A 24,966-nucleotide genomic window follows, 5' to 3' on the forward strand; every position below is an offset into this window, starting at 1 on the left:
TATCCGGCGCTGATCCGCGCCCGACACGAGACACCAATGTATCGCCATGCCGGTGCATGGCCTAATCGGCAGCGCCATCGCGCACCGCCGAAAAGTCACCGAGACACCGGCGCCGCTAAGTGCCTTCCATTACGGTTTTTGTGTCGGCATACCACCCTGCAAGGCGACTGGCCGCGTGCTGTTCCATGCTGCTTGCTATACTCGTATGGAGGTAGCGCCGGTATAGGTGGTAGCTGGACATCCCACGTTTCAAGACCCTCAGTCGAAAGTCCAGAGACAGACCCCATAAGATGTTCACTTGCCCACGAGGTTCATCCAATGTTTTGATTGATGGAAGAGCAGTCTCTCAATTCGATTCGAATTCGAATTCTACCAATTCGATTCGCCTTTTGTTCGCAACTAACCTTCGCTCTTTTTTATTTGAGCAGATTTATTTTGAGTAGTGATCTTCAGCTTGCAACGACTGATTTTAATCACGCTGGGGCGCTGGTCCACTCTCTCCATCCGACGCTCCCTCTCCCTCCCTCTCCCTTTCCCTGGAGCCCCCCCCCCCCCTCCCGCCGCGCCGCCTCCCATTCTCTGCACACCCTGACCCAAACGACAAAGCCATCGAGCCAAATGGATTCTGCTGGAAAGCCGTACCCGTCTGTTAACACAATAGAGGCCGATTTTGAGGAAATCCAATGTCCTTTGTGACAATTCATTTATTTTGTTTGATGAGATGGCTGACCGGCCGCGGCTTTCATTACTGGCGAGCCGGGACAAAAACGGCAACTTTGTGGATCGCGGCCGTCAGTGTGGCGGGCCAGCACTCTGACTCTGGGGATGACCTGGCAGATAGGAGATCTAAATTGTGTTCCAGAAATTATAGCCAACCAATGATCGGAGCAGCAAACTTTTGATCAACGTGAAAAATGCGGTGAGACCAATAAAGTAATAAAACGCGTAATATGGATGAATCAAGCACGGTCCACTATAAGCTTATGTTCTTATTACGCAGGCAAATGCTATTTATCTGTTCAACAATTATGATTGATTCTTTATTTGCCTAGTGCCTACTCACTCCCTTAAACCATCCCAGTGCACCACAACAGGGCACTCCGCGACTCTGCCCGCTCTCCCCACACCCGTCGTGCCTCCACCGCTCTGTCCCCAGACCAGGACAGGGGACCTGGTCTGTCCCTATTCTCTCCACCTCCTCTGTCCCTGCTCTGTCCCTGCTCTGTCCCTGCTCTGTCTCCCCTCTCTCTCTCTCTCTCCGCTCTGCCCCTCTGTTTGGCGCTCTGCCTTCTGCTCGGCGCTCCATCCCTCTGCTCCAGCTCTGTCGCTCTGCCCGACTCACATCAGGCCGTAAAGGAACTTCTAATAACAGTTTCAATTGAATGGCCGCGATACCATCTGAACTCATCAAATTCAGAAACCATTTGAAGGCCACCTATCAAAAACGCACTATCCGGGCTTGCCACTAAGGGCCAATTTCATGCGCTGAGGATGTCGGATTCAGTCTTTCCCGGGGCTTTCTCTTGGCGTTTCAATTTAACAATCCATTGCATCCTTTGCTGTGCAGAATTGGACGTTGTATCAAGTACAGCGCAGGGATAAAATATAGAGCTGGCCGGCTAATACAAACAACTGGGCGCGCCCGATGTCGGCGAGGCCGCCGAAGCGGAGGAGATGGGCCCGCCGCCCGGTCACCGGCCAAATAGGGTCACCACGGCCAGACCACCGCGCCGAGACGGCACGAGCGGGGACACTGCAGGGAGGAAACGGCACGGAGGGGGTCACGGCAGGGAGGAAACGGCACGGAGGGGGTCACGGCAGGGGGGTCACGGCAGGGAGGGGGATCACGGCAGGGAGGGGGATTACGGCAGGGGGAGGTCATGGCATGGAGGGAGGTCACGAATACAATAGAAGGAGATCATGGTAGGGAAATATTGTGGAAGGCGAATATGATGGTAAGGAATGCCACGGTAGGGAAATAGCACAGGAGGGGAATATCACGGCAGGGAAGGAGATCATGATATAATGAGATCACGACAGGAGAAGATCATGTTAGGGGATTTTGCCGGTATGTGAATATCACGGCAAGAAAATCTAGTGAAAATGTCGCGGTGAGGGAATGTCATATCACATACGAGTATGATAACTGATAAGTGGTTGTGGCTGGTGTTCGAGGAAGCCGTGTGGATGAGAGAAGAGAGGAGGAGAGGAGAGGGAGGTGGAGAGGAGAGGAGAACAGGGGGAGGGAGGAGAGGGGCCGGCTCGGCCGCCGGCTCATATGCCGCCTGCACACATCATTTAGTAGGCGCACAGTGGGCGCCGGACGGCCATATTTCACAGCGGCACTGTTATGAGTAACGCCGACTACCAGATTACCGGCGAAACAGCACAATATATCAATGTTTTACCCTTATTGCCTGGCGAAATTTTAATAAAAACCCGAGGATATTTAATAAAAGGCGACAAGTGTTTGCAACTAAGTTAATATTAAAGTTAGCGCGGCTATATTGACTTTTTAATCACTTGGCGGAGCGGACTATGAGATTTCAGCGGGCTGCCCGGGCAGAGCAGTGAGAGGTAGCTCAGGCAGAGCAGTAAGAGGTGGGGCCAATAAAGGCAGAGCGGTGGAGGTGGGGTGGACAGAGCGGCGGAGTGGACAGAGTGGTGCAAAGTGACACGTCAGAGTTGGATAGTGTGGTTTATCCGCGTTAGGACACGGAGCAGCTGTGATGGGGGATGGGTGACTATTTCAGACAATTTTGTGGATGGGGAAGGGCTGCCCATAAAAAGAGGGCTGTAAGATGATGAGGGAGGCACGCAGCCTAAATGTCTACGTAAGAGGTCTCCGAAAATGTTCAGCCGCCCACTGGACACACTGAGCAATTTGAAACGTTTGCTGCTCCCATGCAGGGCTCCTATAGACCTATGGTTTTTGAAATTGTTAAGTGTCGTATGGCAGACGGCAAACCAGTGTGTAATGTGTATAGACTGAGGCCCATTGCTGTCGGCTGGTGTGGCATACGAGTGATTCGGCGCGATGGCGGGCGGCCGTCGGAGCCGGTAGGAGTTTGGGGCCACTCTCCGTTCTGACCACACAGCCCACGCCGAGAGCCCGTAGAGGGCCACTCGGTATCAGTCGCCGACGTCCAACTAACAAGCAGAAACGAGCACGAGTCGCGGTAATTGGCAATTTTCCATCGGCGTGCCTGCACCAATTTAACGCAGATTAGGGCGACTGAGAGGGACACCGCGCTGGTCCGCTGGCCGGGCCGAGGGTGCCGGCGGCCCCTCCGCCCAGCCGAGGTCCGCCCCAGCCGAGCTGCAAACACACCGGGGCGGAGGGATCGCCACCGACGGAGGTCAGTCACGGAGGTCCACGGTCCGTGGAAGCAGAGCGCTGCTGGCAGGGTCCAGGGACGGCTGCCGACGGCAGACCACGGTCACAGAACGCTGCTGACAGAGCAGAGGTCCGGGGCTCGCGACCTGTGACTGCCGACTCCATCGCCGGTCTAAAACACGCTCCATCCGCACTCCGCAGACCCGGCCCGTGTCACACGGAGGGATAGACTGTACCGCGTAACACTGAAGTCATGCGGCACAGTCTACCAGTACCAGGCGGCTGCTGCCAGTGCTAAGGCGTTAACCAGTGGATAAAGACCGATCACCTCCTTTACCAGGAAGCAGACATGTGCATGGATCCCAGTGATGGATCTATGATCTCAGTGGATCTCGAAGCAAGCTGCAGGTTATGATCTATGATCCCACCGGAACCGGCATGAAAAAATATTGATCTATGATCTCATAGGATCTGACGATAAAGCAAGAACATGGATCTGTGATCTGAGTGAATCCTGCACCATGCACAACTTTTGAAACCAAGTTTCCAAGTGTTTCTATGTCAATAAGTGCCACACAACTAAGGATTGTGACATGCAATCACAATATCTCTAAAAACATAACGTTTCTGAGTTGCAACGAGTGATTCTGGGATTTCTGAGTTGATAAAAAGTAAGTGAGGATCTATGATCTCACCGGATCTTAACCCGCGCACCGACGGGGGTCTGCGCCAACTTAGTACCGACGGGGGGGGGGGGCGGATGACCGCCCCCCCCCCTGAGATCTCGAGAACGAAGCAAGATAGCGACAAGCGGTAAACGGCATCGGATACGCACGGTCAAGATCTACAATTTTTACTAAGGTCATTTTCAGGTCAGGTCAAAGATGACGTCACAGGGGTCGAAAAAGTCAAAATGGCGGCGCTAAATATGGAGAGAGTTTTTCTCGAATAACTTTCGAATTAGTCAAGATAGGAACAAACTAAGGGCATCATCGTGATCCTCTCGTCAATCCGCATCGAATGATATATATGTTGACCTCGAAAGGTCAAGGTCAAAGGTTGACCTCAGGTCACGTGACCTCGAGGTCATCATGTATATCATTCGATGCGTCTTGACGAGCTGAACACAATGAGACCATCCACGCGTCTGTATCTTGTTCCTGTACGGAGTTATTGGCCAAAAACCTTTGGTGACCTTTGATGACGTCACATGACCTCACAGCTGCCCAACAGCAAAACAGACCTCAAGGTAGTGAAGGTTGATCGTATATGAAGTCATGTATGGTATATGGGGCCATTCCGACCCGTTTTAGTGGTAAAAACAGGGAGTTGATTTTTCCCCCATTGACTTATAATGGGGAGGTCGCGAAATTGACCTGACCTTAGGTCACCGATATCAAAATTCCGAGATATACAAATTGTAGCTACTAATGACCTAATAACATCCTGCGACTTTCAAAGGCCTCCGACATCTACTGTAGCTCTGGCACGGTGACAAAGTTGCAAAAAAGTGACTTGAGGTTGGGTCATTCAAAGTGACCTGGTGACCTGACCTTGAAAGGTAGGAGGTTCAAACTTGCACACCATGTGTAAAATTGATAAGGGAATAGTCATACCAAATTTCGCGGCGCTACGCGCCGCGGTTTTCCCGCTATTCGCGAAAAACCTCAGGGGGGGGCGGATATCCGCCCCCCCCGTCGGTGCGCGGGTTAAGCAAAAAAATCAGACTCGGATCTATGAGCCCTACGGATCTCTCGATAAATTGAAGAGCTGGGTCTATGATCCCGACGGATCTGAGATCAGGATCTGTGGTATCAGACCCCAGATCCATTTTCTCGGATCCACGCACATGTCTGCCACGAAGTATCTTTTCTGTTATTTTTAACGTAAGTAACTGGACCCCTCGCTTACTGTCTCGCTTTCTGTAATCTAAACGCCTTTTGATAATAGCGGAAATTGACTTGAAAAATCCAATTTTCTTTTCCTGAGGGCAACTAATAGTGCCATTGCTGGTCAAGTCGAAGTGTGAATTAATCACATTTAGAAATGTTCATATGAAGGGCTAGTTACGCCACATATTAAATAAGTTGGACCCATCTCTCTTTTTATTTTGGTTGGAATGCGCATATATTACGCTAAGGGACTGTGAATACCACCATCTGAGGACTTGGTTTTATTAGTTCCATTTCTGTCCCATATTCGATTAGTGTCTTAACCCTATTAGTGGCAGGCTCCTGGCTACCCCATATTAGTGGCAGGGGGGGGCTGTTTACGACCCCCCTTGATATCTCGAGATCTAACCGGCCGATTTTCAAAATTCAAACGGCATTCGATTTGGCTCAACGAGATCTACATTTCTAAAAAAAATAAAATTAAAAAATGTCAATAGGGGGGTAGAGGGGGTAAAAACGGGCAAATTGCAGATACATTTTAGACTGTTTATCACGGCCAGGTTTCTGAACCAATCTTAACGCAACTTTTGCCGATCGATAGAGAATGAACCAGGATTTCACATGGATCCTAAAAATATGCATTTTCAAAAATCATAGGCGGATACAGATCATTGAGAATGGGGGTACACAAAAAGTATAGTAAATAAGGTTTTTGTTGGTACTGTTTCTAAAAAGGGTGGCAATGGTCTTGTTATGTTACAATTTTCTTATGAGAGAACGACTAAAATTGTATTGGTCATGCATAGGCGGTGTCAGGGCACTTATGTTGGGAGGTAAAAAATAACCCCCCTTTTTGGACGCCTGGATCCGCCTATTATAGCAAAAACGTGTCAAAAGAGGATGCACAATAACTTTGTATATGTTATCACATGATACCTTTCATTCACTGTTCGTAAAACTGGTGCAGCATCGTGATCTTCGCCCAAATGACTCGCTTCACGAATAGGACCCCCCAATTCCCAGTGCTCTGGAGCCGCCCCTGGTAAAGTTATGAACTTGAAATTTTCAGGGAATGTGCCCAATTTAGTTTTAGGAAAAGTCAGAAAATTTCAGCATCGTAGCTTCAGCGGTTTCGGAGATATTCCCGAAAAACCTGAGGAGTGGATAAAAACACCCCCCCCCCCCTGCCACTAATAGGGTTAAAGGGACTGTCCCACCTTAACATTAGATTTGAGTTGAGATAGCCATCTTGATGGACGTTCTTTGAAAATCAGTGCCGTGAAAACCGTTTCTCCAGCAATTACTTCATCGCAAAGAAATTTGAGTTTGATTTTGACATCTGTGCAAATAAGTGCCACAATGTATTGGTATTGGCACTTAAATCTGATGACGTCATCAGGCTTTCGAACGTCCGTAAATGTTTGACTAAAACGTTTTGTAGCACGCGGTGGTATATGCTGCGTTGCGCGCAACAAATGCCGCACTTTTAAATAAAGTCGCTAGGAACAGCGGAGATCCCAAAAAGTAAACAAAAGTAAAAGTCTAATATCTTGAAAACCGGTGAATATTTTTCGGTGAAATTTGGTAGATATTCGTTTTCGCTCTTTCTGAACCGAGCGACATCACTTTCATGCCAATTCATAAACTTTTTTAAAGGTGGGAGGGTCCCTTTAAGGGCTGTCAAAAGTCGGTAGACTAGTCAACATTTTAAGAGCAGCTTTGTAGCCTATTGTGGATGAATGCTACGTCACCGCATAAACAAAAACCAGTTCAAGCTTTAACTTTGTGCCCGAGACTGTAGATTCTGTAGAACCTTTCTTGGCATAAAAGTCAGTATAACATGGTATATGCCTCTCACGCTAATACTGACTGATCCATAACAGACACCCACGAAATTTTCATTTGGTTTGGTGACACGTGCATTTTATGAAGTCGATATTGGTTTGGCAACTGGCTGTGGCAGTTGAAACGTCCTACTGATGTGTATAACGTAGGTATGCACCTACTTATCCCAGGGTGGCTATCAAAGCATACAAAAGCGCAGCGTACAATCCTCAAAACATACAAAATCGCAACATACAACGCGCAAAACCTACAAAACAGGCCAGGTAGGGGACAGCCCAAACGTACAAAAGCGCAGCGTACAAAATCCCAACGTACAAAAGTGTACCGTCTAATGGGTAAAGCGTACAATGGCAAATCAAACAATTATCAGAACGTACAAAATTGGAACGTACAATGGCAGATCAAACAAACGCGTATCATACAAAATTGCAACATACAAAACGAGATGATCGTATCATACAAAATCGCATCGTCGAAAATCGGAAGGTACAAAATGCCTCTGGTTGACGCCGGGTGAATTGATATTTAACAAGTCAGCCACCAGATGGGGTAATGGTGCTGTGGCAGTGGTTTTTTTGGAAGCCACTAGGAAATAGAGTGGAATGCCACTAAGTCCCTTAGAAACATGATACCTCTGGACGCTGCACCGGCCGGCTATCGACGCTGCGGGCGGTCGGAGGGTGCCGAGGGGAATGGTTCCGAGCAGGCGGGAACACGATACCTCTGAACGCTGCACCGGCCGACTATCGACGCTGCGGGTGCCGCGGGGACCGGTGCCGAGCAGGCGACGAGGAGAAGCGGGCATCAAGACCGTGAGAAATCTATTATATTGGCGGGTGTGTATATGTAGGTAAATAAGGCAAACGTGCATAGGTATGTAACACCTTCAATCCTTGATCACACACCCCTACCCACGCACTGCGGGGGGGGGGGGCTGTTTGAACCACCCCTCCGGTTTCTCGCGAATATCTAAAAAAACGGCGGCTCAGAGTGCCGCCGTGTTTTGCACATCTTACCATACATCTTTTCTACACCTTCTGTGAAAACTTCAGACCAAAGTCATCCAAGGTCAGGTCACCATATCACGTCAAGTGACCTTACTACATGGAAAGTTTCAATGCCTGTCACAGCTACGCCGAGTGACTGATCACTTTGAAAGTTTGAGCAACTGATAAAACAACAGTATACACAATACACATAATGTATACAATAATAATAATAATAATGATACACAAAATGTATCTCTCGGAACTTCGCTATCGGTGACCTAAGGTCAGTTCAATTTTGCGACCTCTCCATTATAAGTCAATGGGAGAAGATTGAAAGGCGCCTCTTTTGGCCGAACGTCATTCTAATCACTTTCAAACATCGAATTACAAGTAGACATGACAAACTGAACCGGAAAATGGTACCCGTGACCCCTCTTTATGTCCCTGAGGTCATCTCAGGTCACGAATGGTATCCTACAGTTTTTCGCAAATAACTTTTGACAGAGACATGCTAGAGCGATGAAAAAACCTTATATGTATGTGTTTGGCTCGACAATACGGATCGACTGATGCAGCATGACCTTTTCTGGTCAGGTCATGACATTGACCTGAGGTCATGACCTTGTCATGAGGTCATGACCTTGACCTAAAGTAAACTTTTCAAGTCGAACTTTTGAGGTCAACTTATAGTTCTTTCGATGCGTCGCCTTGACGAGAGGAACACGATGCTGCTGAAAGTAAGCTCGTGCATGTTTTGAGTCAAAAGGTATTGCAGAAAGACAGTTCCCGCAAAAACCATCTACCTATTCTGGCAGTTTTTGGCCCCTGCACGCTAAACCGTTCCTAAGCTATGCGCCGGTTTGTCGAAATTATCGAAGTTTGACCTGGAAAGTGGCGATATTTTACCTTTGGTGACCTCTGTTGACCTGACCTTTGAGCTGACCTAAAAAGTGGCCGATATAATTTCTTCATTACTTCTGCCGCTCTTTCGAATGCCGCCTACGGCGTGTCGCTACGTGGCCCAGGAGCCGAGTGAGAAGGGGGTGTTCACCCCCCCCCCCCCAGTGCAGGTGGCGCCGAGCACCGGCCCGGCGCCGGTTAGTCAATCGCATGGCGTTTAACATAACGGTACATCATCGGTGTTTAACCCGCGCCCTGCTGGGGGGGGGGGGGTGTTTGAACACCCCCCTCCTGTGTTTTTTCACAAATGTCTCAAAAACGGCAGCGCGGAGCGCCGCCGTTTTTGGCACACCTTATAATACATTTTGTACATACTATTACTCTTAGCAATCGTTGAAACTTTCGAAGCGATCGGTCACTTGGTGTAGCTATGGCGGACATTGAAACTTTGTATGAGGTGAGGTCACTTCAAGTGACCTGGTGACCTGACCTTAAATGACCTTGGTCTGAAATTTTCAAAACATGTGTAGAATAAAAAACATGTGTATTATAAGGTGTGCCAAAAACGGCGGCGCTCCGCGCTGTAAACTATACTGAGATAAACTCTGCATATCTCAGAGTTTTGATATCGATGACCAAAGGTCAGGTCAATTTTGCGACCTCCCCATTATAAGTCAATGGGAGAAAACTGAAAGGCGCCTCTTTTGGACCAAAGCCATTATAAACACTCCCAAACACTGAATTACAAGAAACTGAGACACATTGAACATGAAAATAGTATCCGAAACCCCTGTTTATGCCCCTGAGGTCATCTCAAGTCACGAATAGTATCTAACAGTTTCCAAAAAATCGGTTATTTTGGCAGTTTTTGCCCCCTGCAGGCAAAACCGTTGGCGCTAGGTCAAATCTGAGAGGATTATTCAGAAAGGGCATTAATAGGGCTATCGAAGTCGCTTTTCCGCGGCGCTGTAGCTATATCGGTTCCCGAGTTATGCGTTGGCTTCTTGGAAACTGTCGACATTTGACCTGAAAATCGGCGAAATTTTGCCTTTCACCACTGGTGACCTGACCTTTAGCCTGACCAAAAAAGTGACCGAAGTGATTTCGTTATTATTTTTGGCGCTCTTTCGAACGCCGCCTTCCGCGTATCGCTACGTGGCCCAGGAGTCGAGTTAGAAGTGGGTGTCCAAACACCCCCCCGCCCCCCAGCAGGGCGTGGAAATCCAGGACCCCCAGCGGGGCGCGGGTTAAAACACATTTGGAAAATATAAATATCTTCAATACAATGTGCGCTAACCAGTTTTCTCAGTAATTCAGCTAGCAAATATCGTGCTGTGTTGTTTACATCGAGGGTCGAACTTAACCCGCGTCGTGCTGATGGCCTAAGTTTTCCGTGTCGTGCTGGGGGAGGCGTTTTCACGTCCCCGTCTAACTCGGCTCCTGGGTCAAAGGTCACGTCACCAGAGGTCATCAAAGGTAAAATGTTGCCTATTTCAACATTTTCCCAAACACTCAACGCATAACTCGGGAACCAATAGAGCTACAGCGCCACAGAAAAGCGCATTCAACAGCTCTTTCAAAGGCCTTTCCGAGTGCTGTTGTTAGATTTGACCTCAGGTCAAAAATAAATCGTGACGTTAGCAACAACGCACGATACGTTAGACGCTGGCAAAACACCAATACGGGCGAGGGTTAAATCATATGTGAACCAACCAGTTTTTGAGTGGTTAACCCTCGCCGGCACAGGCCATTTTGCGTCCTTCGACGGCACAACGGGGGGGGGGGGGGGGGTTGGTACGCCCCCCCCTCGCGTTTGGCCCCTGATCGAGCTAGAGCTTCGCGGAAAAAAACGAGCGTGTTGCCCGTCACGAGAGGAAGCCGATGATACCCAATTTTAAGGTCCTAGGTCATCGGGTGACCTTCCAGGTCAGGTCAATGACCCGAAAACCGGGAAAATCGGGACCTGTTAGAAAGTCGTAAAGTGTGGCTGCTATGTGGTTTTCCGGGATGCTGATCACGAATATCGTGTTAGTTTTGATCAGAGATGATGTTTTTAAGCATTTAGACCAGGTCGGGTCAGGTCAGGTCAGGTCAACCGGTAGAAGTTGTGACGGGTATTCGTAATACGTGTCAACCGCCTCTGGCAGCTTCGTAACATGTTACGAAGGCACCAAAACTACTTCGTAAATGTTCAAATGGTTGTTAAATTCGAATTCAGCTCCAAAAACTAGCCTAGAAACATGTAAAACTCGAAAAAGTGAACCGAGGTCACCCGAGGTCACCAAAGGTCAATGACCTGACCTGACCTTCAGGTGACCTTGACACCCACCCTAATGTATGGGAGCAACATCAAATCACATGTTTGAACGTTTGAAACCACGAAAAGCTTGCAAACGCGCGGCTAATGCGAGCCGACATACGCCGAATCGCGATTTCGGCCAAACATGGTCACGGAAAAGAGGTCACAGGTCAAAGGTCATTGGGGTCAGGGTCATGCAATTTTCAGGGAACGTGTAAAATTGATCAATGCAAGGGTACAGAAAGTTTCGTCGCGATCAGCTGCTTTTTACGCGAGTTATTCGCGAAAAACCTTAGGGGGGGGGGGGGTTGCATCAACCCCCCCCCCTGTGCCGGCGAGGGTTAACCTAGCAAACATTGTACATGGTAAATGTGTTCAACAGGATGTTTACAGTGAGGGTTGAACTTGAAAAGACGGGCCATTGCACGATGGGACCGCGGCCGGAATTAGCGTGACATTGGTGGATTTGCCGCCCTTTCCCAAACTGAGTTAGACTGTTCCACGTTGTTCAGAAATGTCCAATGCCATGGACCACGAATCTGCAAATATTTTTCGTCCATGGTGTATGTATAGCGTCCGCGCCACATCAGCCCAAATACAAAGTTATGTGACAAGCATCGTAGACCCGTTTTCGTACGGAGAAAAGTAGCAGCTAATGTAGGTAAGAAAAAATGTATATTAGACGGCTTTATCAATATTTTCGGGGTCTAACCTGATAGTTTAGACCATGGGCTTCACGATGGAAAGAAAAACTTATAACGGAATATATAAATACGCTTCAAATGTTAAGTTTGTAGGTGCTTTTAAAATTGTGAGTTAATTTTGCTGTTATAAACATTCTAGAATGCCGATATAAAACGTCCCGCTAGGTCGCGCTCTTCTTTTATCAATATGGTCTTTACCGATCAATTGCCTTTCAGAAAATGTATAATTTAGCTGCTTCAGCCTGCTACATCGAAAATGAGGGGCATTTTTGTTTTTACTTCAGGTCGCCGGCGCTGGCCGTGCGCGGTTACCACGAGCCGGCCGGAAGCTGGGAGTAACAGATCGACAGATCCTCCTAGGAGTCGAACAAGGCTGCCAAATGCCAACTATATTTAAGTTTTGTCCGGAAATATCCGTACCTGCTATCGGAGTGTCTGATACACTTTTCTGATCCTCACTTTATTTGTTATATAGTCCATCAGGCTATCAGATTCCCATCATGGTTTTGGTGGCTACATTATTTGCTTATGGGAAGTTCCGGTTCCGTCATGACTTGACCTGGCAGGTAATGCCATCTTATGATGCCAATGTACGTGAGATAGCATAAAATAGCATCGTCATGTGTGCACCTCAATACGTTAAAACAACATAAGTATAGCAAGTGCTTGACTGCACATGGTGTTGAAATACGTATCAATGCTTTGATGATGCATGTTTGATGTTTATTTGCGTATTTCAACACAGATCGACATGTAAATGTGTTTGACATGCATTTACATGTTGATGCATATTTCTGCTTTCTATGTTCTTACTGATAAAGTAGGTACAAATAACAAACATCAAATGATATACTAAGTTCAATGTATATCAAGACAATGCAGCACAACAAATAACCAACAACACATAAATAAGATAATAACACCTATGTACAACAAAAAGACATGTTGATGTGTGCCCAAATAATGTTAACATGTAACACAATGAAATGAATATGTATTAGAAACTTCAATGATCTGAATGCAATCAAAATGTCCCATGGTGTCCGCTGTCAATATCACAGTATTATTCGCTCGTTACATCTCACACAAACAATTCTGATGGCGGCAGCTGGTGGGGCAGTGCTGGGGGGGTCCTGTGACAAGAATATCCCATCATTCATTGACAAAAGAACACTTGAACAATGCATGCATGAAAGACAGACTTTCAGCTCAAAATACAACTACCAACAAAATCAAGTTATCATGAACAAAGCATTAACCAACTCTCAATGGAGACACCTCAATCTGCACCACAACATCAAAGACTTGCTTCATATTGCAGGTGTGGAAACTAATCCTGGACCTAAACTCAGTCATGATACATTGCTAGCCTCCCATATTAACATTAATAGCATAACAGCACCCCATAAACTTGAGGAATTAGAACTATTCATAGAAACACATGGTGTAAACATATTGGCATTGACAGAAACTAAACTAGATGCGAATGTGCATACAAGCCTATACAACTTAGATGGGTTTCACTCACCAATTACCAGACATCGGGACAGAAGAGGAGGAGGAGTAGCTTTATATTGCCAGTCAACTATACCAATTACTAGGCTCACAGAACTTGAAATAAATGATGAAGAATGGATTTGGGCCAAATTAAAACTAAACAATGTTACCTTAATCATCTGCTGCCTTTACCTGCCACCCAACCTCAGCACAGATAGACTAGACAATTTTTTAGACAACTTTAGTGAAAGTGTAAGTGCAGCCCATGCACACAATCCCTCCAGCATTATTGTCCTAGGTGACTTTAACACAGGTAATATTTACTTAGAAAACGAAAACAACCACAGTGGTATCACATTATTTGATAACAAATTGAAAAATGTAGCAGAAGCACTGGAGCTAGCACAACTTATAAGTGAACCCACCAGACCATCACCTGAAGTGAAAAACCTCCGTGATCTATGCTTTGTTTATAATACACAACTGATTAATGACAGTGGTATCCTATCATCTTTCTCAACATTAGATCATTTTCCAACATTTGTATCATTGCAAGTGAAGCCGATAGCAATACCAAACTCCTACAAGACAATATGGGACTATGACAAATTGAACGCCGACCGACTAACACAAACAATTATGAACACAAACTGGAATGACATAATTGAAAAGGACATTGATACTGCAATAGAAGATTTCACAACTAACTTGTTAAATGCTGCACACCAAGCAATACCAACAAAAAAAGTGACTATAAGACAGAGAGACAAACCTTGGGTGACCGCTGACCTTAAACGTGCAATCAGAAAACGAGACAGACTGTTTAAACGCGCCAAGCACAACCAGACTGAATATGACTGGAGAAGGTGGAGAGAACAACGCAACCTAACAACAACAATAACAAAACAAAGAAAACAACAATACATGCAGACACAAGTGTCTGTATTGCTGGAAAACAAGCAGAACCCCCACAAGTATCATCAAACACTACGTAATATAACTGGAAGAAAAGTAGATAAAGCTATACCACCTCTTGAGACGACAGATGGCCAGACAATTACTGAAAGCAAGGACAAAGCATCGCTTCTTAACAACTTTTTTGCAGCACAATCAAACATTGATGTTCCCGATACCCACGCTACCCAGTTGACTTCACAGCCGGTACTTTTTCCAACCTTAAATTCGATTAACGTAAGCAGTCAAGAAGTCCTAAAAGCCCTGAATGCCTTAGATCCAAATAAATCAACTGGCCCAGATGAACTCCCCGCTAAAATTTTAAAGCTTACTGCTATTATCATTGCCGAGCCATTAGCGAAGATATTCAATAAATCACTAAATGAAGGCATCTTTCCAGGATCTTGGAAGCTTGCTAATATTAAACCAATCTTTAAAAACAAGGGATCGCCATCACATGCATCGAATTACCGCCCAATTAGCCTCCTATCTTGCCTCTCAAAAGTTCTTGAGAGACTGGTATTCAAGCATATATATGAGCATTTAATGAATAACAATCTTCTCACTGAAAAACAAAGTGGCTACAGGCCAAATCATAGCACCCAGTTACAGTTGATGTACCTTTCACATAACTTGTACAAGTCTATCGACAATGGAAAAGACTTTACTGCTATATATTTGGACATTTCCCGATACTTTGACAAAATTTGGCACAAGGGTCTTCTTCATAAATGTAAATACGAATTTGGAATAACCGGCAACCTTCTAAATTGGCTCACCTCTTACTTATCAGATAGAAGGCAGCGTGTGAAAATAGAAGACTCCTATTCAACCGTTCTCACTACTAATGCAGGCTGTCCACAAGGCTCGGTCCTGGGTCCTCTCTTGGCTCTTCTGTATTTAAACGATCTATCTAACAAAACATCAAACGAAACTCTTTTTTTTTGCAGATGACACATCTATGTATGCTTCACATACGTCAGCCACTTTGACTGAAGTGGAAAATTCCCTGCAAAACGACTTGAACGAAATTTATAAATATGGGGAGAAGTGGTTGATTACATTTAATGCAACAAAAACAGTTCAACAAACATTCAGCAACAAGCAAACTGATAAAAGCTTGCCTCATTTAACTTTTGGAGGAGAACTCATACCCATACACAAAAACCATAAGCACTTAGGCCTTACGTTTTCTGAAGACTTGATGTTCAAGGAGCACGTCAACGAAATAATAAGCAAAGTAAACAGAAACTTAGGACCCCTGTACCCGATAGCGTCATATCTACCTAGAAAGATACTAGAGCAAATATACACACTTTACATAAGACCCTACTTCGACAACTCAGACATGATCTACGACGGACTTATAACGACCAGCGACGCAATTAGACTTGAAAGACTCCAAAATAGGGCTGCTAGAGTTATCACCGGCACCCTAACTCGGACTTCATCTGACAAACTCAGAACAGATCTGGGATGGTCTACCTTATCAGAAAGACGAAAACAACATAAACTTAGTATGTTCTATTCTATCATTAACAATCCAAAAATCCCATCCTATATCAAAGAAATAATACCACCACAACGAATCAATCAAATCGATAGACCCTTAAGAAACGCAACAACAAGAACGGAACCAGCCAATCGTACTAAAAAATATCATAATTCGTATGTTCCATCAACTACGAGACTTTGGAATCAACTTAAGGAAGAGAGCAGAGCTCTGAGGACAAAAAAGGCATTCAACAAAGAAATTTACAAAATGCAGGCAAAAGAGCACCCACTGAAATATTATTCCCTGGGTAAGAAAATAGGCAACTGTCTATTAACGAGGCTTAGAGTAGGAATGTCAAAACTAAATGCGCATCAATTTACAATACAAAGAGTAGATTCGCCGAGTTGTCACTGTGGCAACGAGTTGGAAAATGTTAAACACTACTTTCTTCACTGTCCATCATATGAAGAACAACGACGAACCTTATACAGATTCATCACCCATAATATTTGTGAAGACTTCGCCCTCAAACCAGACTCATATAAACTGAATCTCCTCCTACACGGTACAACCAACGACCACGAACAACTCCTGACATTAGCACAACAGGTCCAAAATTATATTACGTCAACTAAACGTTTTTAATGACATCATTTACACCCTCGTCTGTAGTTCTGGGAACCCCTGGCACTGCTGCTGCCGGCTGCTGATCCATCTTTATTACTGAGCGGGTAAAAGAAACCACACCTACACGAGCGGCGGTCAACAAGTAGTCAATAAATGAATAAGTAAGCAAACACATAGATAATAAGGTAAAAAGTGTACGAAATCAAAATGCTGATTAAGCAAAAGGCGCCATGAATCAAGTGCTAAGGCACTTTTGCGCCAATTGCATGTTCATCTTATTTTTATTTCTGTCCATTTATGTTTGTAATAAAATTCGTTGTGTGTGTGTGTGTGTGTGTTATCACGTGACCGAACCGAGTCAAGGTCAACGCAGGTCAACTGATTAATTAATTAATTCATCTTAATTGATTAAATGACTAATGAATATTTAATTAAATTTATCAGGAATTGCTTCGAAAGTACACCGACTACCATTTGTATGATTCTATCATCCCTTTCATGTGAAAAGTGGGCACGAAACACGAAAAAGTACCGATGTCGCGCTAATTCTCGCTCCTGTCCCATTGTGCATTGTGAGAAATAGTTTAAGTGTCTATGCTACATATTTTGCGACCGATACCCCCTGAACCCGATTACGACTCGCTGACGAAGTTTTGTAAATACAATTTGAAAGCTCCGATTCGAACGATTTCTTGTGGAGTAAAGCTGTCATTCACTTATTGCATTAACAAACTCCACAGTCCACATCAAATCTTTATGTGTAACTACGCTGTTGGTGGCGGTAAACACCCATTTGGATGTCGGCGGTGACGCCTTATGGTTGAGCTAACCTGACCCGACCTACCCAAAATGCACGGATACATCGTCTTTGATCAAAACTAGCACGAAATTCGAAATCAGAACCCCGATAAAAAACTCACTAACAACCTCATTTTAAAAAGTTAAAATAGGACACGATTTCCCTGACTTTTAAGTCATTTACCCGAAATGAAATGCCAACTAATGACCGGCGATCTTAAAATCGGGTATCATCGGCTTCCTTTAGTTACGGTAGGACGTTCATGTTTTCGCGAAGCTATAGTTCGGTTAGAGACTGAACGATTGGGGATCCAACAGAATTCCCCTCCCCCCCGCAATTATATGCTAGCGGCTGAAAACGCGGTGACGCAAGGGGTTTTAAAGAGCATACAAACACATAAGTCCATAATCCTCGCTCGTACTGGTGTTTTGTCAGCCGCGAACGTATATGGGGGAGGGGGGTCCGTTGGAGACATAGTTTGTTACGAGAGACGCCCAATTCGAGGTTTAAAGTCCATGCTATTAAAAGCCTAATTTCAGGTATTTAAAATAATCTTGAACCGACCTGTGACCTCGGAACTCCACTTCAAGGTACTCATCAGAAGCCTCTCGTAGCGTTATTTTGTTTGCTGCCTCGCCCGTTTCGCTGCGCCTCGAGCTATGGGCTATGGGCTATGGGTTCTCGAGCTATGGGCTGGGAAAGTTTACCCCCTCCCCTCCCATCCCCACCAAGCAAGTGGTGTGTGGCGAAATGCTCCAGCAACTGCCGGGTTAACCCTCGCCCGTATTGGTGTTTTGCCAGCCTCGAACGTATAGGGGGGGGGGGGGGTCCGTTGGACCGCCCCCTTGCCGTTTGGCCCCTGATCGAGCTAGAGCTTCGAGAAAAAAAAAACGAGCGTGCTGCTCGTGACGAGAGGAAGCCGGGGTGATACCCAATTTTAAGGTCCTAGGTCATTGGTTGACTTTCCAGGTCAGGTCAATGACCCACAAGTCTGGAAAATAGGGACCTGTTAGAACATCGTAAAGTGAGGTTGATGAGGGTTTTTTTTCGGGGTGCTGATCACGAATATCGTGTTAGTTTTGATCACAGATGATGTCTTAATGCATTTAGGCCAGGTCAGGTCAGGTCAGGCCAATCAGTAGACGTCCTGCCAAGTGCCAGGTATACATAGTACGTGTCAGCCGTTACTGACAGCTTCGTAACATGTTATGAAGACACCAAAACAACTTCGTAAATGCTCAAATGGTTGCTTAATTCGAAACCAGCTCCAAAAAGTAGCATAGAAACATGTAAAACTCGAAGAAGTGAACCTAGGTCATCAAAGGTCAATAATCTGACCTGACCTTCAGGTGACCTTGACACCCACCATATGCATGGGACCAACATCATATCACATGTTTGAATGCTTGAAACCGCAAAAATACCGCAAACGCGCGGCTAATACGAGCCGACATACACTGAATCGCGATTCCGGCCAAGCATGGTCTCGAAAAATAGGCCACAGGTCAAGGCTCATTTGGGACAGGGTCATGAAACTTTAAGGGTAAGTGTACAATTGATACTCGAATTTAATTAATTGATAATTGATTGATAGACTCGACAGTACTGAAAGTTTCATCGCGATCAACCGCTTTTTACGCGAGTTATTCGCGAGAAACCATGGGGTGGGGGCCCGTTCAACCCCCCCCCTCTACGGGCGAGCGTTAAGTCAGTTAAATTTCTTTTGCAGTTTTCAATTTAATTTACGAATTATGTTCCGGCAGCTATGGTCAAAATGAGCAGAATGCTGCTCAATGTACCAAGCGCCACTTCGTTCTCCGGCCCGCAGAGAGCGGGGATTTAAGTCAGGCACGGCCTTGGCCGTTTCCTCTGGGGCCGCGCCGTCTGCCGAGGGAGGGGAGACCTTGCCCAGTCTGAGACCTTGCCCAGCCCCGTCGCTCCGAGACCGGCGCTCACTGTATAAACAAGCAAAAAACGCTGGCCGTGCAAAGCTTGGCTGTGCTTTGACAGAGGAGGCATCTAGCGGAATATTTCGTAACTACACAAACTTCTAACAAAGATGTCGCTTGAAGCGCAGTTGAGATTGTAGATTTTGAGCCAACTGAAAATTGACATCTCAAGGACGACGAAATGATGTAAATTTATATGAAATGATTTTGTATGATGCGTACTTTGATTAATGCCATTAATTTTCTACTGCCTTTTTGTGTGAAACGATTTTGTACCTTGCGGTTTTGTATGACACGATTTTGTATGCTGCGCTTTTGTATGTTTTGACTGTCCCCTACCCGGCCTGTTTTGTAGGTTTTGCGCGTTGTATGTTACGATTTTGTATGTTTTGATGATTGTATGATAGGATTTTGTATGCTTTGATATGGAGCCCTTATCCCAGAATGTTGTGGCTGGGGCCGTGTTTGCGTCCCTGCTTGTGATAGGGGGGAGGGGTGGGGGGGCATGAGTTCTGGTCGGTCACGATCACCAGTTCGGCCCACTGAGATCATGCCGAGCCTGTCCCCAGTTTGGATGATAATCTCCGGCCTCAGAGGTGTACCGTTTGCACCGCCCCGGAAATTGCCTTGTCCAATCCACTGTGAAGATCCTATCTTAATGGGACTCTCAGTACAAATAGAATCACGCTGTGTTACTCAAGTCTCCAACATGTCCTGGCTCGAAATTTCTCGGTGTGCAATAACACGCTATTTGAATAATGGCTCCAGTCGATGGTTGTCTGTTTCTGCGACGCAATCAACAAAATTATACCTGCTTAGTGAGGACACTTGCCTTACGCACCGGACTGGTCAATTTCTTTATTTTATTGCTGCTATGCCTACCTATTTCTGGCCAGAATCACACGCTCCAGTATCGGAGGGACAGCCGCTCCAGTATCGGAGAGACAGCCGCTCCAGTATCGGAGGGATGTTTGCCGCTCCAGTATCGGAGGGACGTTTGCCGCTCAGTATCGGAGGGACGTTTGCCGCTACAGTATCGGAGGGACGTTTGCCACTCAGTATCGGAGGGACGTTTGCCGCTACAGTATCGGAGGGACGTTTGCCGCTCCAGTATCGGAGGGACAGCCGCTCCAGTATCGGAGGGACGTTTGCCGCTCCAGTATCGGTGGGACGTTTGCCACTCCAGTATCGGAGGGACGTTTGCCGCTCCAGTATCGGAGGGACGTTTGCCACTCAGTATCGGAGGGACGTTTGCCGCTACAGTATCGGAGGGACGTTTGCCACTCAGTATCGGAGGGACGTTTGCCGCTACAGTATCGGGGGACAGCCGCTCCAGTATCGGAGGGACGTTTGCCGCTCCAGTATCGGTGGGACGTTTGCCGCTCCAGTATCGGAGGGAATATTTGCCGCTCCAGTATCAGAGGGAATATTTACCAGGGATGCGGAGCCGTGGAAATTTCAAACGGCTCCGGCTCCGGCTCCGGCTCCGGAGAAAAAAATCGGCTCCGGCTCCGGCTCCGGCTCCGGGTGAAATGTTATGGCGGCTCCGGCTCCGGCTCCGGCTCCGAGTAAAATGGTCCGGCTCCGGCGGCTCCGGCTCCGGCGGCTCCGGCTCCGACTCAGTACATCCCCTACGCAATCAATTAAATACGGGTGGAAGAAAAATTGGATTGGTTATACGCGTTACTCTTTGCCATGACCGGCTCACCGCGTCCCCGCGCAAACGCACCTCGGAGAACTGGCAGAACAAAGGGCTAGGAAGCGATGGCATTGGAAACGCAGTCGCCGCGAATCGGAGTTCAGTGAACCATCGTAAGCTGACACTCGTCTCGGCTGCATTGGGGGGTGAGGGGTGGGGTGTGTGTGGGATGAGACGGTGCTGGGAGTCGCAGTCCACTGCACTGGTTTGAAAACGATGGCTGTCACCTGATGACTGGTCCTCATGTTCTGGGGATGCAGTAGACGTGGGGGGGGGGGGGGGGAAGAGCAAACAGGAAGTTGTTTGCGTACTGTGGGATACTGGGGATATTCGGATTTTTTCATTCACTTGATGGCCCATGACGTACCTAAGTACCATATGTTTTACTGCCTTGTACTGTCAAACCGAACTAGGTCAATTATTTTTTTTTCCTCTTCAAAAAATAAAAAGGAGCCGGAGTCGCCCCCTTTTTTGGCGGCTCCGGCTCCGGCTCCGGCTCCGGGCTATATTGTTTCACGGCTCCGGCTCCGGCTCCGGCTCCGGGCAAAATATGCCGGCTCCGGCGGCTCCGGCTCCGACTCCGGCTCCGGCTCCGCATCCCTGATATTTACCGCTCCAGTATCGGAGGGACGTTTGCCGCTCCCAGTATCGGGGGGACAGCCGCTCCAGTATCGGGGGGGGGGGGGGGACAGCCGCTCCAGTATCGGAGGGACGTTTGCCGCATGGACGGCCGTCCGACGGCCGACGTCCGGCCCACTCGGCGGCCAATCTTTAATGCTGTTAGATGACTTTTGAACGGCTGTTTCCCGTCAGGCGGCCCGGCGGCGGTCGGCTATTGTTTGGACAGGCCGATGACGGTCACTAGTTTTGACAGGCACTGAGAGCGGGCATCCTGTTGGGCCAACTTGTCGGCCGGCCGGGCTGTCCGCAGCTCACCACAGGAAGTCGCAGAGCTGCCGGAGTGGCGGCCCCCACCGCGCCCCCTTGCCCCCAGAACGGCGACTACCGCCCCTCCCCCTCCCTCTTAATGTAGAATGCGGACACTTCTATGCATCAACCCGGCCGGGCCCGGGGGTTAATCCCAACTACCTCAGCCCGGGGGACAATATTTGCCTTTGGGTAAACTTCTGGTAATGCACGGTAAGTTCTCGAACTTTGCAGGGTGAACGGAACTGCCCCACTCTTTGCACGAATGTGCCCCATACCTGGGGCAGTTTCGTGCAAACGTTCAGAGTTATTAAAGTCATTTATTTGTAAAAGAAGTGATAATTTTCGAGGACAACTTTTAAGAGGAAAAATATTGGCAATAGTTCCTTTCCATACTATAATCAACAATTTTGCCATTGCACGAACCACAGGACAGATATATGGATTTATCCAATTTTTACACCAATGTGCCCCACTATCCCCCATCCTTGTTAGGGGCTATTTCACTGATTCAAGTCAGCCATAATAATTCAGCCATTTTTGCTACCCTGACGCTTTAAATGGATGCTTAGAGCAGTATGAATTACAGACTTGTGATCAGCGGCTATGAATTCATCATATAACATCTTTCATATGTCAAGGTCAACCAAAGGTCATTCGAAGTCATATGAGGTCAGCATAAAACTTGACCTTTTCTAAAAAAAAAAAGTCATTCGACGCGTCTTGACGAGACAATTGCGTTGGTATCATTGTCGTAGCTCTAGGACCATTGTTGTTAAAGTTATTTGCAAAAAGAACTTAATTTCCGGCCCGGGGTCGTTGACCTGGCCTCTGACCTCAGATCACCATTTTTTTGCATTTTCACATAAGTCATATGCTTTCACAAACGTGCTCGAAATTTGTCTTTATCTCTAAAATTCTGTTCTTGGCAGCTGTTTGAAGGCAATGTCTGTGACGTCGAAATTTACTGTGTAAGGGTTTAGCAAAATCGATCCTGTGACGTCATCAAGGGGCTGGGTCCGGATTTTTTAGTCCAGGAGATGTGATATCGATGGGGGAAAAGGTACTGAAAGTTTGGCGCTTCTATCCCTAAGCGCTCGGGAGCTATCGCAAATATTCTTCAGGAGGGGGAGGTAAATATTGTCACCCGGGCTCGCGCGGGTCAATAGTCTGTAGAGTAGAACCAATCATGAGCTATGTCAAGCGTAAATGAGTAGGTACCTATAGAAAAACATTCTCCGCATTTAATGCACAACTTTCATGCGCCAAGTTGTATTACCCGTCTCGCTGTCTCTAGAATGAAGTGGCTGATGGTAGTATAAATCTGAGTCGCTTGTGCGTCGTAAAAACAGCGACCGTGTTGTTTTTCGGATACCAATGGAGTGTGAAGCGTTTGCGGCGACTGTCGTTCCCGATCTGCCCGCGGTCCGCGCGGGGCTGTTGGGGAACTGGGGGCGTGTGTGTGTGTGTGTGTGGCTGTGGGCACTGAGCGCAGCTGTCCCGTATCAGGCAGAGACGGCAGACGACTTCACGCGTCACCGTGCTCGTGTAAGGAAGATAAATCACAAGTTTAATTGCCTCCCTTCAACCGCCGGGGATGACTTCAAATTCAATTACAAGTCAAGATTAGTGCCGTGAAAACAAAGAACTCTATCTGCGGGATTACAAAACTTCTCAGCGCAAAGTGCGATAAGAATAATGACAATTTTCGTGTTAAGCAACTCGGGAAAATTAGATCAGGTCTGTGATATCAACTTAATTAAAGTTATCCATTTATCTGGAAAGTGGATCATTAAGTGGGTGCCGGCGTCTACGGGCGGCAGGCGGCCAGCTGAAAAGCGATGCCTACACATGCCGAGCTATCAGCGCAGCGGCAGGGCAGGGGCGGTGCCGCCAGTGCTTTATTGGAGAGGCGACAGTCTCTCCATCTTATCTGCCCGACTGGCCACGGCACATACTAATTGAAAAGCGTGACTCTGCCCTGAGAGTCGGCTGAACCCTTTCAGAAGCAGGCCGTGATGGTCGCAAGTAGATCGTGATTGCCTCTCACATGATATTTATAGGTAGGTGTCTGCTTTTCGCCTTTTGACCAGTGGACTTGTGTGTTGTTCTTTTGTTTTGTGTTGTCTATGCGGGTAAATTTTGCTTGGTTTCACAATTACATCTTCGGAGAGCATCACCAAACGCAAATTTATTAATTATTTGCATAGAGATTTGTGTTTCATTACATGTTCGACAACAGGTGTTCCTATTCTCCTGCAACTGAACAAAAATGTTTCTTAAAAATATTTTGAAATATATTAAATCCAACGAGCCCTAATGTAGGGTAGACCGGGGCAAGGCGCACCCCTTAACGTTTGACTCGTGATAGGGAATAAATAAGGGGACAACGAAGGACAGCTTAGCGCTTATGTCAACCACTAAACATTTGTCTTCATAACCCCACGGACAAAACTCATGACTCACTCACTGGTAGCGTGTCAAAAGGAAAAAAGTGATTAAAGTCAAAATGGGCGCTTTGCCCCGGTACCGGGGCAAGGTGTCCCCTTCCGAGGGGCGTGAAGAAAACAAGCCTCTGCTGTAGCTTTAGCACGGCGGTACGTATCTAAAAATTGTTGCTCGTGGCTGTAAGCCATAAATCCAGTTTGCGCTAGCCATGTTAGGTATTGACAGCATTCGGAATGATTCACTTGTCAACTGCAGTCACGGTGAAAGATCAAACTCATGGCGGTTAGGATATGTTGATATCTGTCCCTGCCTAAGTGACTGCAGTAAAAATGGCCCGGCCCGTGCCCCTCTCTCCTTTCCGCCTACGCAACGATTACATATAAGTGATTTTATGATCATTAACCCGCGCCCCGTAGGGCTACCGGCGGACCCTACCACCCATAGGGGGGGGGGGGGCGTTTCGGCCCCCCCTAAGATCTCGGAAAGTTACCGGCCGATTTTCAAAATTCAAACGGCGTTCGATAGCCCCACCCGGGAACTACCTTGTGACCAAATTTCATTGACCTAGGTCAAACCGATGACGTCACAGGTCAGGTCAAAGGTCA

Source organism: Amphibalanus amphitrite, unplaced genomic scaffold, assembly GCF_019059575.1.
Source record: "Amphibalanus amphitrite isolate SeventyFive unplaced genomic scaffold, NRLGWU_Aamphi_draft 000638F_arrow, whole genome shotgun sequence".
In the NCBI taxonomy this organism is placed as follows: domain Eukaryota; kingdom Metazoa; phylum Arthropoda; class Thecostraca; order Balanomorpha; family Balanidae; genus Amphibalanus; species Amphibalanus amphitrite.